This window comes from Apus apus, chromosome 4 (genome assembly GCF_020740795.1).
Source record: "Apus apus isolate bApuApu2 chromosome 4, bApuApu2.pri.cur, whole genome shotgun sequence".
Lineage (NCBI taxonomy): Eukaryota > Metazoa > Chordata > Aves > Apodiformes > Apodidae > Apus > Apus apus.
This window is the reverse complement of record NC_067285.1, coordinates 89,489,043-89,505,176: the sequence shown is the minus strand read 5'-3', so window position 1 is coordinate 89,505,176 and position 16,134 is coordinate 89,489,043.

Sequence of the window (16,134 nt, the reverse complement as noted above, 5' to 3'; positions counted from 1 at the left end):
GGGATTAAAAACTTGAGAAAGATTTTAAAAAACATTGAGAATTTAGTTAAAAGGTCCTAATTCTGCATAAAAGCAAAAGCTGCTTTTGCACACCTCCAACAACCAAGCACAGTAGTCCCTCAGTAGTGCAATAAAACATGAAGTTCTGTATCATATGCATCAATTCAACCAGGAAAAAACCCAGACATCAATACACTCAGGAAAAGCAGTTGTCTTAGCATATGTATGCACACTGTGTGTTATTTATGAGAGGCCAGTGTTTGCTGATACTGGATCCTAACTACTTGTGACCATTGCTAAAAGTCTCATGTGCAATGCAAAATACAGCATACCATTATATTTTTGGTTACAGAAGAGACAATTTGTGGAGTTATCATTGAATAGACACTTCAGAAGACTTGTCAGAAGCATAAAGGATCAAATTTCATAATAAAACATGAAAGACAAAGGAAAAAATTCTAAAAGCACATAAAACTCTTGGTTTGACTGATGGCACATTCACAACCCCAGTTTTAAATTCACAACTAGGTTTTAGTCCATCATGAAATCCTCTTCTAAGACAGCAATTTTTTTATCTGTGTGACTAATTGCTTAACTAATACCTGAGAAATAAGATCCCTTTCCTTTCAGAAACATGATAGTCCTGCAGTTTTGTGGAGAAGAATGACATATATAAAGCTTTAAATATGTGAATTGGGGTCCTGGGAGCTGTGATCAGGTCAAGAACACACATAGAATACATATGTGATGAGAATCAGTAGTTACAAATAGGAATGATGACAGATGAAAGTACATTATAGTCACAGCAGTTTGTCAAGCTGGGTGGGCATCCGCTGAGAGAAAACAGGCAATGTTCCCTTCAGTTTCCAGAGGGAAATATTTTGCCTTAGCTTTTTTTCAGTGGCGAACCATAAACATATGATGGAATACTGAGATACAATAGTGCTGGAATCAATGGACATTCAGCCTAGCCCATGGAGCACTGATATTTCATAGAAAATGTTCAGGCCCAGTTGGAAGTACCTCAGAGATGTTTGAAAATAGTTGATTGAATCTCAGTTCTTAGTGTTTCTGTGTTCTTAGTGTTTGTGTAGTATTATTCATGTGTCCTATGACAGTGGAAGACATGGTAATAGGAATTGTATTTATTTTTTTATGACTGGTCTTGACACAGAGAAAGTTTGAGTTGCAGCTGCAGATTTTTGCAATCTATTATGCAGTTAGAACCGGCCACCAAATAAAGAGTATCCTTTCAAGTATGTTGACCACAAAGTGTTTGCTGAATTCTACAATGGTAGACCAAAGTGGCCTTCAGGACAGACAACGAGCCTACTCTAATCATAGTAGAAATGGTAGACAATAATTTCTCTGCAGTTCCTTCCTTGCTACTGCTACAACGTATAGTATTCATAGGGTAAAATCTTTTAAGAGTCTGAGTGTGATGCTTACCACTGCAATGAGTCAGGTGTCTGCACAGGGAGTCACAAAGCTGCAGACAGCTCAGGGAGGCAGTAGGGTTCTTGCCAAATAAGAAGTCTTTTGAACCAGGAAGGTCATTGAAATGAAAATATATTAAATCTATATGTTGTCATAATGCCAGACTGATGAGGATAATTCAGTAGCTCTTGCATCCTCTCTGTGTCTCTCTCATAAACACAGTAGACTATATATACCATACAATATTGCAAGTAATATTTCATTTTTCAGTTCCTTATATCTAACGTTCCTCCTTACCATCAGAACATTGTCAGATCAGTCCAGATTCTGCTTTCCTTTGAATTTTTACCTAAGAAGAGTTCTGCTTTTGAAATAACAGGTCCTACTAAGAATAATTCAGTGAGTGCATCCTAATAGCATCTGCGTATAACTTTTAAATGCTTGTCTCTCGAAATTGCACATCAATACAAAAAAATCTTTTTACAACAACTATGTAAAATAAATGATAATATTTGTTATTTCACTGAGGGGAAGAAAAGATGATGGAATTGTTCTCAACTGGAGTCAGGGATGCCTGGAAACCCACTTGAATGCATTTTAATCTGTGCTGTTTCATCTCCTCTGTTCTCTGTCTTTCTGGAAAAAATTTCTAAAGACCCACATTTCAACTACTTGCTAGGTCATTCCCACAGGACGTAGCAAATAACCTGATGGCATAGGATGCCAGGATCTGCCTCCTCTGTCACACTCTTGAACTGAGACACCACAGAAGACACCTTGATCTGACCATAATTACTGGTTCTTAGGTACTGCTGAAACACCCCAAAGTGCTTCAGGGAATCTCCAGTCTTTGGTTAGCTGCCTTTCCATAAAATGCACAGGCAGAATTACTCACATGATGAAGGGGTTACTAAAATGGTTGAATAGGAACCCTGTGCTGATGATTTCCAAAGCAGGGTTTGTTGCTAGCAGCTCCAAAAATATTAATAATAAATATAAAATATGAAGTGTCCAAGGACAGCAGCCCACTGATAGATAGCTTTTAGCTTGTCATCCTGTGGAAACTTCTCAGAGAGTTAGATGTTCAATTTCAGTCTGTGAATTAAAAAATAAAATAAAATAAAATAAAAAAATAAAAAATCTCTTTTCCTAGAATATGCATTATCTTAGTAATTAGAGCATTGGCCTGAATTCAAAACCCCATTCTACTGAATTCAGCACAGGAAATGCAATTTATATCCTCCAGGAATACCCCATCATTAAGCGATTGAGTGTTTTAGCGTGAGCTCCTGTTTTCTCTCCTGTTGGATCTTTTCCACTTCATATAAATAATTACTTAGGCACTGAATGATGTGGACCTGCAACTCATATCCCAGCTGAACTTCTAACCACTGGCCTGTAAGATGTGGCCAACGCATGCCTATTTGCAATAGGTATTCTCTATATGTAGAAAAATGTACTTAAGGACACTTTTCACCAGAGTGAAACAGGAAGGTGGAGATCTAGTTTAAGAATCTGATCACCCAGAGCACCTAGGGTGTCAAATTGGATCAAAACCCTTTGCAAGATATGTGACAGCCTGAGGCCTTCACAGTACCTCAGTCACTGAAGGAACTATAACACCAGCAGTGCTGGGTAGCAACAAAGCCTTGTTGATTGCGAAGTATAGTACCCACCTTAGTTTAAGGGAGAAAGCTTGTCTTCACTGTATAAACTTGGCTGGAAAGGTATAGTTAATGATAAAATTCAGATGGTTTTATAAAAGGAGTAACTGCCTGGTGAATAGGCAGGGATCTTTGCCAAGGGAAGCTGCTAGGTAGAAACCAAATCAATATTCCAAATTTAATTTATATCATTGGCTGATGGAAAAGCAGCCCCAGAAGTTGTAATATGGTTGAGAATTTTAGACTCCTGTACTGGTAGCTAGAGTCATTACAGCAGATGAGTATATTTGAGATCCTAGAATTGGGTCAAGTCACTCACCTATATGACCTAAACTGTTCAAACTTTTAAGGTTTGTTGATTTTATTTTTCATTTGTTTTAAACATCCTGAGAAGCTTTTCTGCTAAAAAGATCTACTTTTCCTCTTATGATATGTTATGTACCTTCCAGCATTGTCAGACATCAGTCTGAAAACCATTAAGTAAATCAAAACACGAAGATTTGAGTTGCTCTTTTTAGCTGTCATTGATTTGTTGGTACTGTCTTCAACATGGAACTTTTAGAAATTTCTTATTTCCTTTTTACTTTTGTGGCACTTGCAAGGTGATTTGCAATTCATGTTTGGCACATTTTTTTTAAATTCAGTGAAGGTAAGTCACATTATTTTGAAGGTCTGCATTTTAAAGAAATGCTGGTAAAGAAAGGAACCAATATAATTTTTTAAATCTCGTCTTGTCATGCACCATAGATATAAATAAAAACTGTGGTAATACACACACACAAAAATGGTTTTATTGGTTGCAAAATAGAATCATAGGATCATAGAATCATAGCGTGGCTAAGATTGGAAGGGACCTTAAAGATCATCAGGATTCAACCTCTCCGTGAGCAGGGACACCTCACACTAGACCAGTCTGCACAAAGCCTCATTCAACCTGGCCTTAAACACCTGCAGGGAGGGAGCTTCCATAACCTTCCTAGGCAATCTATTCCAGAATCTTATGACCCTAATGGCAAAGAATTTCTTCCTGATCTCTAACCTAAACCTACCCTCTTTCAGTTTAAAACCATTACCCCTTGTCCTATCACTTACACTCACACACCTTACACTCTCTGGTAAGAAGTTTCTTCCCATCTTTCCTGTAGGCTCCCTTCTCAGAGGTAAACCAGACTTCATTTAGGTTACTGTCCTGTTTTCATTCCTCTTCTATTTCAAGGTAAGTCTATGAATCTCTTATTTAAATCGAAGTCTAAAGATAATATTTGACTGAGATGAAGTTCAGAAAAATTCATGTTAGTTACTTAGTGTTATAAGGATATCTCCATCAGAGCACTCCATAGTAAAGGAGTAAATGCAGTTGAAATGTGCTTTTGCTGGCGATGCTTTACATGACCATTATTCTCAGTGGGACTCAGCTCAGGAAGAGAAGAAACAGTAGTGATTACTGGAGATCCCTGAAATGAGTTCTTTTTCATCTGCCTGGGTTAGGTTGTACCCATCTTCCCTTTACTTTTCTGTCTAGTTTAATCTACTTCTTTGTGTATGTGATGGAAGTCTGCCAAAACAGAGGGATTTTAACAGTCAGGAATACCAAAATATCTTGGCTTTTTCTGAAGCTAAATCTTAAAATACCATTTCAGCAATCTTTGAGTAGTCTAATATCTTTAAAAGCTGAAACATATAGAGCATGAGAGGGCCCAGGAGGAAGACATTTTCAGTAGGAAGGAGTAGCAACCAATAAAGACAAAATTAAAAAGCTACAAGTTACAGAGTTTCTTATATAAGAAAGAAGATGGTATTACCTCCTTCTGCAAGGACCAGCTGGGCTGATTCTCATCTCAGACCAGTAGAAATAAAAATTGTCCTATTTGGAATCTGTATAGTGGCACTGCTGCGAGGGGATTTGTGGGAGATCTCTTCCTTATGCTGGTTTTCACCTTTGAAATCTTCCATTCCTCTTCACTATTGACTCCCTTCCTTTCTGTGTGTGCTTGTGTGGGAGTTAATGGCTGTGTGGGCATATGCTGTGGGTTCACTGCAGTCTAGACCTGGATCCAGCTCTCTGTCTCCTTTTCTGCCTCCCTGATGTTATGCAGTCTTGATGCATATTTACTCTCTGTGGGAATATTGACTTTATCATTTAATGGTTTAGTCCTACAGTTATTAAAACATTAACTGTTTTCCCAATAGCTATTATAAGAACTGCTTTTGTATTTGAATGCTAAGTAAAACTGATGTGGTTCAGCCTCAAGTGTCAGCTTTATATTGAAATTCTGTTTTTTCTCTCTCCTCTCCTGACTGCCCCTTCTTTTCTATTTCAGTTAATGCCATTGTTACTGCTCCTTGATCTTATTATTCCTTACAATTTTTCAAAAACAGCTCGTAGAAATCATGTGAAAAGAGAGCTAGAAGAGATCTCAAGAGAACGCTTATATGTCTTCCTTTTTCTGTTCTTCTCATCATGTGGATTGTACAGAAAGGACACAAATATGGAGAACTTAAGTTACATGCTTGGTTCTCTTGGATATTCTGCTCTGCTTTCCTGTTTTGCTCCAGGAGTTTCACTGTGAATACCTGCCCTAAGACAAAACCCTGCTGTTCCCTCAAAAAATTTATCAGGCTGAACTAATTTGTAGTAATCAATTTATTCCTGTTGAGATATATTATGTACTTTAAGAATTATTTGCCAGAGCAGTTTACATTGTTTATCAATTAACTGTACATATGAAAATACATGGTTTTCCTCTGTGGAATCTACAAGCTTCTGATTTCCAGCCCAGCCAGATCTTCTCATCCTTGTCTGGCCATCTAGATTGCTCAGCAAGAAATTTACTCTGTTGAGGTTCGTGCCATTTATTGTATATTTTATGTTTTTGTATAACACAATGGAGAATGGCTCCCTTAGATGACCAAATAAGGTGGAGTTTCAAATTAGTGACAAACTGTTATTTTACTACCAAATATTGAGGTACTATTAATACATCCAAGCAAAGGGTGGGGCAATGCTGAGAGGTTGTGAATGGACATAGGAATGTTTGGGTCTTTCTTTCCTTCTGCCTTCTTAATCCCTGTCTGCTGATCTGACGGCTCTGAGGGCCAGACTAACTTCTGGGTAAGGAGAGACAAGGCAAGGCAAGACAAGGACTGAAACTCATCCTCCCTCAACATATAGAGGACTGGGACTGGAAAGAAGTGCAGAAGACAGTCCGATGAGGCACAAAATAAGCCTTGGTGCAGTGGTAAACACCAGTGCCAAGAATTTTGCTGGAAGACTTACACAGCCAGCCTTTCACAGTCTAGGAGGTTCCTCCAGTGCATTGATGATAACTTCTTAATGCAAATGGTGGACAAGCCAACTAGAAGAGGAGCGCTCCTGGATCTTGTATTAACTAACAAGGAGGGCCTTGTTAAAGCAGTGGTGGTCAATGGCAGCCTCGGCTGCAGTGATCATGAGATGGTGGAGTTCAGGATCCTGTGTGGAAGGAACAGAATACCCAGCAGGATCAGAACCCTGGACTTCCACAAGGCAAACTTTGGCCTCCTTAATCAACTGTTAAGGGAAATCCCATGGGACAGGGTGCTAGAAGGTAAAGGGGCTCAAGATAGCTGGTCAACATTCAAGGACCACTTCTTGCAAGCACAGGATCAGAGCATCCCAAGGGTTAGGAAATCTAGTAAGGGAGCTAGGAGACCTGCATGGTTAAAAAAGGAACTACTGGGCAAACTCAAGTGGAAGAGGAAAATCTACAGATCATGGAAGGAGGGGCTGGTCACTTGGGAGGAATATAGTTCTGTTGTCAGAGGATGTAGGGAGGCAATTAGGAAAGCTAAGGCCTCCTTGGAACTTAACCTTGCAAGTCAGGTTAAGGATAATAGAAAGGGCTTTTTCAAATACATAGCTAACAAATCTAACACTAGAGGCAATATTGGCCCTCTGATGAATGAGGTGGGAGCCCTGGTGACAGAGGATATAAAGAAGGCAGAGGTGCTGAACGCCTTCTTTGCCTCTGTCTTTACTCCTGCAGGATTTCCCCATGAGCCCCAGATTCATATAGCCCCAGTAGAAGTCAAGATAAAGGAGGAGTTTGCCATGGTAGATGAGGATTGGGTTAGGGATCAGTTGAGTAATCTGGACATCCATAAATCGATGGGTCCGGATAAAATGCACCCAATGGTGCTGAGGGAGCTGGCGGAGGTCATTGCTAGGCCACTCTCCATCATCTTTAGTAAGTCATGGGTAACAGGAGAGGTGCCTGAGAACTGGAGGATAGCAAATGTCACACCAGTCTACAAGAAGGGCAAGAAGGAGGACCCGGGTAACTATAGACCGGTCAGCCTCACCTCCATCCCTGGAAAGGTGATGGAACAACTTGTTCTTGTCACTATCTCCAGGCATATCAAGGATATGGGGGTCATCAGGAGCAGTCAGCATGGTTTTATCAAGGGTAAATCATGTTTGACTAACCTCATAGCCTTCTATGAGGAAATTACTAGGTGGATAGATGATGGTAGAGCAGTAGATGTGGTATACCTTGATTTCAGTAAAGCATTTGACACTGTCTCCCACAGCATCCTTGTAGATAAGTTGATCAGGTATGGGTTTGATGATCAGGTAGTGAGATGGATCAAGAACTGGTTGAGAGGAAGGAGTCAGAGAGTTGTAGTCAATGGGGCACAATCTGGTTGGAGGTGTGTGACCAGTGGAGTCCCTCAGGGGTCGGTACTGGGACCGGTGTTGTTCAACATCTTCATCAACGACCTGGATGAGGGTATAGAATGTACCCTCAGCGAGTTTGCTGATGACACTAAACTGGGAGGAGTGGCTGACACACCAGAAGGCTGTGCTGCCATTCAGAGGGACTTAGACAGGCTGGAGAGTTGGGTGGGGAGAAACCTGATGAAGTTCAACAAGGGCAAGTGTAGAGTTTTGCATTTTGGGAAGAAAAACACCATGCACCAGTACAGGTTGGGGGCTGACCTGCTGGAGAGCAGTGTAGGAGAAAGGGACCTGGGAATCCTGGTAGACAGGAGGATGACCATGAGCCAGCAATGTGCCCTTGTGGCCAAGAAGGCCAACGGCATCCTGGGGTGCATTAGAAAGGGTGTGGTTAGTAGGTCAAGAGAGGTTCTCCTACCTCTTTATTCTGCATTGGTGAGGCCGCATCTGGAGTATCGTGTCCAGTTCTGGGCCCCTCAGTTCAAGAAGGACAGGGATCTGCTTGAGAGAGTCCAGCGCAGAGCTACAAAGATGATTAAGGGAGTAGAACATCTCCCTTATGAGGAGAGGCTGAGGGAGCTGGGTCTCTTTAGCTTGGAGAAAAGGAGACTGAGGGGTGACCTCATTAATGTTTACAAATACGTAAGGGGTGAGTGTCAGGGAGATGGAGTTAGGCTTTTCTCAGTGATGACCAGTGATAGGACAAGGGGTAATGGGTGGAAATTGGAGCATAGGAGGTTCAAGGTGAATATACGAAAACATTTTTTTACTGTGAGAGTGACAGAGCACTGGAACAGGCTGCCCAGGGAGGTTGTGGAGTCTCCTTCACTGGAGACATTCAAAACCCACCTGGATGCGTTCTTGTGTGATGTGCTCTAGGTGACCCTGCTCTAGCAGGGGGGGTTGGACTAGATGATCTTTCGAGGTCCCTTCCAACCCCTAAGATTCTGTGATTCTATGATTCTATGATTTTGGTAACAGTCGATATGTCATTTATTTAAAAATATGGTGCTATTGTAGTATGGCTATATTATGCTTCATTACTTCAAATCAATATGCAATGAGCAAATAAACTAGAAGACACATTAAAACTCACATGTCTTCTGGATTGCAAGGTTAAAATTCAGGTTTGACAACAATGCAACAGATACGAGAAAAGAAGACTGGTACTTTGATAGTCTTGCAGTCCTGGTATACAGTATAAAGCCAAAATATGTTCTATGACAATGAACAGAGGTAGGAGTTACAAGATATTTTGGGCGATTTTTGGTCAAGTAATTTGCTGGAATTCTTCATAGCCACAGAGTCTAAACAACAATTTTTCCATGGACTAAGCTCTAAAATCCTGTTCCTGTTAGGTAGTCATCGCCTTGATGCCACTGTCAAATTGTGATGCATCTGGAGCATATGTAACAGAACAGAACCAAATTAAACCCTACAGAAAAACCAAAACAAACCAACCAACCGAACAACAACAAAATAAAAATAAAAATAAAAATAAAAATAAAAATAAAAATAAAAATAAAAATAAAAATAAAAATAAAAATAAAAATAAAAATAAAAATTAGAAATAGAAATAGAAATAGAAATAGAAATAGAAATAGAAATAGAAATAGAAATAGAAATAGAAATAGAAGTGAAAAGAAAGAAAAGAAAAGAAAAGAAAAGAAGAAAAGAAAAGAGAAAAGAAAAGAAAAGAAAAGAAAAGAAAAGAAAAGAAAAGAAAAGAAAAGAAAAGAAAAGAAAAGAAAAGAAAAGAAAAGAAAAGAAAAGAAAAGAAAAGAAAAGAAAAGAAAAGAAAAGAAAAGAAAAGAAAAGAAAAGAAAAGAAATTCTGCATGATTAATGCAAAAGAGTAGAAAATTATATCAGACTTTTAATGAACCTGGACCTAGCCACAGTAATCAAGTCTTGGTGGTGGTCATGATACCCATGAGTTATGGGCCTCTCTCCATGAAAGAATATTTTCAAATCTGTCAAATACAATTATGTTTTATGAGTATAAAAGTGCAGTAAAATGTCACAATTCAAAACCTGTATCTTTCTCATTAATTCTGTTATTCTGACTAATATCAGATGTGACTGCTGTGATTTGACAATTTCTGGTCAATAATTTCAATAACTTTTCCAGATTTGTATCTGAATATAACCAAAGTACTTCCTCATCACATATGCTCTTGCCATGATTAATTTGCCAAGACTTTTCAAACACAGAGTAACCTTCATTTGCTAGAGTAGGTTTGCATTTCTTAAATTTATTTGAAGATTTAAACATACTAGTATATGTCTAAATAAAATATTAAAATATTAGTTTATACTTAAGGAACCATACATTTTTGTTCATCTGACACTAATGCAATAACACTGAGTTAAACCTGAGAAATGTTTCTTACTGGGATATGTAATGTAGGCTTTTTTATGTTACAGAACCATACAGCACACTGAATATATTCCTAAAAAATGCTACTAAAAAGAGTAACACCTGGGTTGACTGTGATGCGATTAGAATCTCTGCAGTATTAAGAAGCCTAAGGAGGGAGTTTAACTTCTAACTGGCCACCTCTGGGCTGCAGATGCTTAAGAACACCACACAAGAGAAGTAAAGTCTGGTGGCCAGTGGACCATGAAGAAGGAAAGCTTTTGAGACAATTTGTTTCGGTCAGGAGGCATAGGATCAAGCAATGCAGTTGGCTGAATGGCAGAAGTGGGACATTTGTTGGGAGAAAAAGCCAAGGGATGTGAGGAGGACTGAGGAGTGGGGTCCCAGTGAGCAAAGCTACAATGTTTCCAGGATATACTGGCTCTGACAGCACTCTGTGACCCCCCTGTGAGGGCTGTAGTGCAGGAATCCTGTACTTGTACTCTTGTTTAGGTATCTAGAAGCTCCATGCACTTTCTCTAGTCACTCGCTGCCACAGTGACTACACATAGCTGCCTAATACCTTCTGCCTGCACCATTAAATATTGAGTAATATTTATGTCCTATAATAATAATACTTTAGCTTACAGTGACACACCACAAACCACAATATTGTTGCATAATGAAGATATATCACAAAGCAAAAGAAATAGCTGTTCTACACAGGTGTTGCGGGTAGTGAGAGTGCTCTTTCTGAATCTCTATAGAAAAGGCCAAGCAACACACAGCTTAATAAAATAAGTGCTTCAATAAAACAGAATTTAAAAAGGAATACAGATAGAAAGGTAATCTTTCATCTCTTGCAATGCTGGGAACCTGCTTTCGTGCAGCATTGGACAGGTCTTGGAATTCCCATGGAATGCTGCATGAGTACCAACCATGAAAGGGGTTCCTTCCTCCTCCCTCCCATGCTATGATGCCTTTGACCATATATCTTCTCCTGACAGACTGGGTGTTATCTCTGTCATAATGCCCACTAGTGAGCAGAAGATGCTGGCACCGGGTATTCCAGCAGATTCCCTTATGGCAGCTACTCATGCTAACATAAGACACTTCCTAAAGCCTAAATACATGGCCTGTTAGAGCAGATGTGGCTTGTCCAAGATCATTAACTCCTCAAACACAATGTCTTCCACAAGGCTCCCAATAGAATAACCAATTGCACAAACCCGGGCCTCAAGAGTTCAGTCCCTTCCAATGGATTTTTGTATGTATTTAAGCCTTTTAATTATTTTCTGCAATGTCACTTTCTGCAACACTCAGTGAACACATTATCAAAAACACTGGAATACGAGTCATGAATATTGTACGAGTTTTTAGTGTGAGACACTAAAGAGTAATTTGAATGTTATCCAAGCTGCTTCACTAAAACTTGCTGTGAAACATTTAATTATTCTGTGATGATGACATTGCATTTGATAGGAAAAGAATTGCCACAGAAATTAAGAGTGAATCTTTCTACCTTCAGCTGATGATGCAAAATAAAAGCAAAGTGCTTGTTGCTCCATTTTCGTTTAAAGGCACCAGTAAAACCACCGTCATCATGGTGTTCAGGTATGTCTGAATAATTTAATTTACACAAACACCTTGAGTGCAACAAGTTAAGGATATACATACTAGACATGTTTGAAAATCAGGAAGATTTGCAACCTTATCCTCGGTAAATTAAAGTTTAAAGAAAAAAATGAAGTAAAATATTTTGCTTAAAAATAAATATCCTGTTTCCCAACTGACTTCAGCCAGAAACTATGTAACCTTTTCTACTGTCAGTTGTTGACCTCTGTGTTCTCCCAAACTCCCATGTATGTTTAAGAGGCAACTGTCTGCATTTTGAATATGTATGTGCAGGTTGGGAGTTTTTTGTAAAGTCCAAATACTTGTACTAAATAATTTTCATGAAAACCAGGCTTAAGGATTTATTGCCCTTTTGTCTACTTGCCTTCATTATAACAATGTGAATGATTCTTTCTGAGAAAGAAAATTCCACACTTTTAGCTCAAAACATAATATAGGTGTTTTTCATTATTCTTAAATTAAAAAAAAAAAAAGGATGAAGTTGAATTAATCTGCTAATGAAAATACCATTTTAAATAAGAAAAATAAATTTGATTTTGAAAATATCAGAAAATACTGTTTTCATGGGTTTTAGCCATAAGATTTCTTACTGAAAAACATACATATTTTGAAAGTTTTACATTGCTTCAGTAGAATCTAGTTTCAGAAAGGTACAAAGTTAGCAATTATGTATTACAGAATAAATATTTGTTTTGTAATTCCAGAATTATCCTGTGTTTCAGGAAAGGACCTATTTAATTATGTCTTACCTTAAATCACCACTTCATAACTATAGACTTTCTTGATATTATTACAAACTCTATGCTGTCCAAAATTTTCTTTAAATTAATAAGCAGGCTTAAGTGCCCCCAAACAGGAATTTTTTCCAACTCTGATTTTTGTAAGAACAAACTGCATAAAAATTATCACTTCCTCCCCCCTATTTACGAGATTCTTAATAGCAACTCTTCACACATACATAGTGATAAAATTTCCCTGCAATATTTTTTCCTTTCACAAAATGTATTGTTTTCCCTTCCCCATTGCCCAAACAATTTTCTGTGATAGCTTCCTCATGAGGCAGATTATTGATTCTGGTTAAATGATTAAGTCAATGATCTGAGATCATCATCATCATCATCATCATCATCCATTGCACTTAAATGGAACTTTTAATCTTCAGAGTGCTTTCCAAACAGTAACTAATGAAAGAACAAAGGAAGAAATTAGCTTTAGGGGACCACAGATGTCTTAGATAGCAGACATACTCAGGAATAGGACATTCTAGGCTTCAATCCAGCACTTCAGTTTCTTAGCAGAGAGATAGACAAAGCTCACCAGGCCTGTGTTCCTCAGCTTTTCTGTTTTTCATACTGGCTACCCATAAAATCTCTCAATCAGTGGTAATTTTTACATTTGTGGACATAAGCGCTAATTGATCTCTGCAAATGAGTCTTGCTGAGCAACTGGTGGGATAGTTCACCTCCAGAGGCCATGTGTGGCTGCCCTATGGGGATTCTCCTGATCTTGCATCAAGTCACTCATCATTGGTTTTGCATTTGTCTTTGTTGGCTTTTTAAACGTAAATATCAGCTGACAACCTCCGAGAAGTATGTTCAGCATGACGTGGTTTTGTTCCTACATTCTGTCCCTGTGCTTGCCTCTTGGCCTGAAAGCTACTGAAAACATCCCTATGTAGACAGCAGTCTGAACTTTTACATAATGCGGTATGTTTTAAGCATACATTTTAAACAACAAAACACCATTCTGGCAAAATTGCACCTTTACCTCTTTGTGTGGCAACAATGATGCTTTATCATGGGAAGAAGTACTGTGGTTTTGTACTAATGGGATCCCCATGGCCTTCCAAGCTCTCTATCAATAAAAATTTATGGCTGACATCAGAAGAATCAATCAGACTAGACTATGGTAGCTTCTTGCCTTTGACTTCTTATTCCAATATTATATGAAGATCATTAAATAGTCTGGATGATCTTTCTTTTGAGGCTAAGGGGTCAGAAAAAGCACTTTCTGAGAAGAGATTTTCTAACTCAAAAGATTCCTTAGTGTGTTGCAATTGCTCTCATAGTTGAAATATGATTTGTAGCTTTTTCCTAAACATCTCGGACTGAGTGTCACAAAAATAGCTACTAATATTGCTAGTGGAATGGAATTTACACAAGCAGAAAAAAAAACACAAAACATATTCATATTTTCTTTGCAGGAAAGCAGAAAAATTAAAAGCATGGATCTGCTCAATCAAAGTGCTGGAATCCTGACTATGGTATTTTTTTGGGGGTGGGGGTTGATGGTTGGACACTGTGACCTTAGTGGTCTTTTCCAACTGTGACAATTCTGTGATTCTGTGATAACCTGAGGAAGGATAAGATATTATTTAAGTATAATTTCACAGGATAAAAACATTCCTGATGAGCCCCACAAAGCCTAGTGATGAAACAGAGAAGCATGCTGACATTGCTTGTATTCTGCTGCTCTTTTGCTCCTGTTCCATGAGGGCATACTAAGATATAATTAAACTGTTTGAGATTGGATGCAACAAGACTTTAAGGGCATGTGATTTTCTTTCCTCTATTTTTAAGTCGGCCAGCTTGGTGCCTTTCTGATGAATCCAGGAAGTTCTTAAATGGCACTCTTGCTTGCCTGACATGTGATCCATCCTGTATGACCTGGGGAACTGTGAGCAGGTGTGGTGATGAAACATGAGGGTTTTGAAAGTGAATGGATACAGATTCCTAAGGTAAGCTGCAGAAAGGGATTATTTTTACAAATATTGCGGGGGAAAGGCAGGGTTATGATGATATCACTGCCTCTTTCAGCTCAGGTGGATGGGAGGAGAAGCACAAAGGGAGAGATAGTGGAATTATTAATTTAATGGCAAAATTATGTCTTTCATAATTCAATTATTTGTTCACATAGTGGTCTCACCTTTGGTCACACCTTTATTAAGATCAATAACATCCAAAATAATTGAAAAATGTTTACAGGATCTAAAAAGTAATTGAGCTCAGTTGCGTGTTTAATGAAGTACTTTATTCCACTAGAAAACATCAGGGGGAGAATTACTAAGAGGAATAGCAACACATCCTCTTTTACATTAGTTGGAGAATGATTTCTGGAGCATACTCAGTAATGGGGCCAGAGGGCAAATAATCTAAAAGGTGTTGACAAATCCCATAAATGGCTTTGGATTTATCGTTTTCCTCTCCTAATTCCACTCTTCATCAATTAGTGACTTTTTCATAGGATAGCAAGGAAAAGAGATATGAGAAGGAGAGAAGATACAAGGAATAAAAGCCTGACTTTGTTTTAAAATACCAAATTTTACTATGTCAGCAGCTGGTATTCTTTATTAACAAACTGGGCAAATACCACTGCAGTTTACCCAGGCTTTTTATCTCTTTGTTTTCAGATCTCTTTAGACACAATTTCAACACAGTAAACTATATATGCTATTATTATTTTTCTGGATGCTGCCCAGTGAATGTACTTTTCAGCAGATTGCCGCTGACCACTGCTGCTTCACAAAGTGCTCTGTTATTTCTGTAGAGATTTTCCTTTTACTTCTCAGGGGATGAAGGAAACCTCATATATCCTGAAGACAGCAAAATAGATGGCGTTTGACTCTGTTGAAATAAGGGTATTTTTTGTCTTATGCACAGATAAGGCCATAAAGCCCATTCTTTTTCTGAGTTGTTTAGTTCCATGTTTTATTTGACCTTACTTCCTTTTCATTCTCTTTCCTATTGCTTCTTTTTTCCCACTCAGAAATCCCTGAAGTACTATGTTTCCTGTTAGTTACAACATAACATCACTAGCCAGGTTGAGAAGATTATTTCTTATATAACATGATATATTGTTGGTTTTCAAATATGTTTCTCACCACCACTTTTCAACGAACCTTTCATAAATCCAGCTGAGGGCAGGCAAGATCCATGCTGCTCTCAGAAAAAAGGCAAACCTAATTTACTGAAGATGCATGAGTTGTTTCCTCACACCCTGCCAGCTATTATATCCAAGTATAGTACATGTGATGGAATTATGCTGAACATGAAATAGTGTTTCTGTGGCAACTGAATTTGAGAAAGATCACCACTGTCTCAAAAGAAATATAAACCCTTTATCTTAATTTACCATAACATATACATTCATTTTAGTATATGAGTTTAAAATTAACTGTAATCACAGTTTAATTTATTCAAAGACAACGTTGTACCCCTGGCTTCTTTATGATCTGTGTGAGTTTACATACAACAGAATGCATTCTCTGAATACTGAAAATACAGAGAGCACACAAAACAGAGAAGGTCAGAACAGAATTGGAAC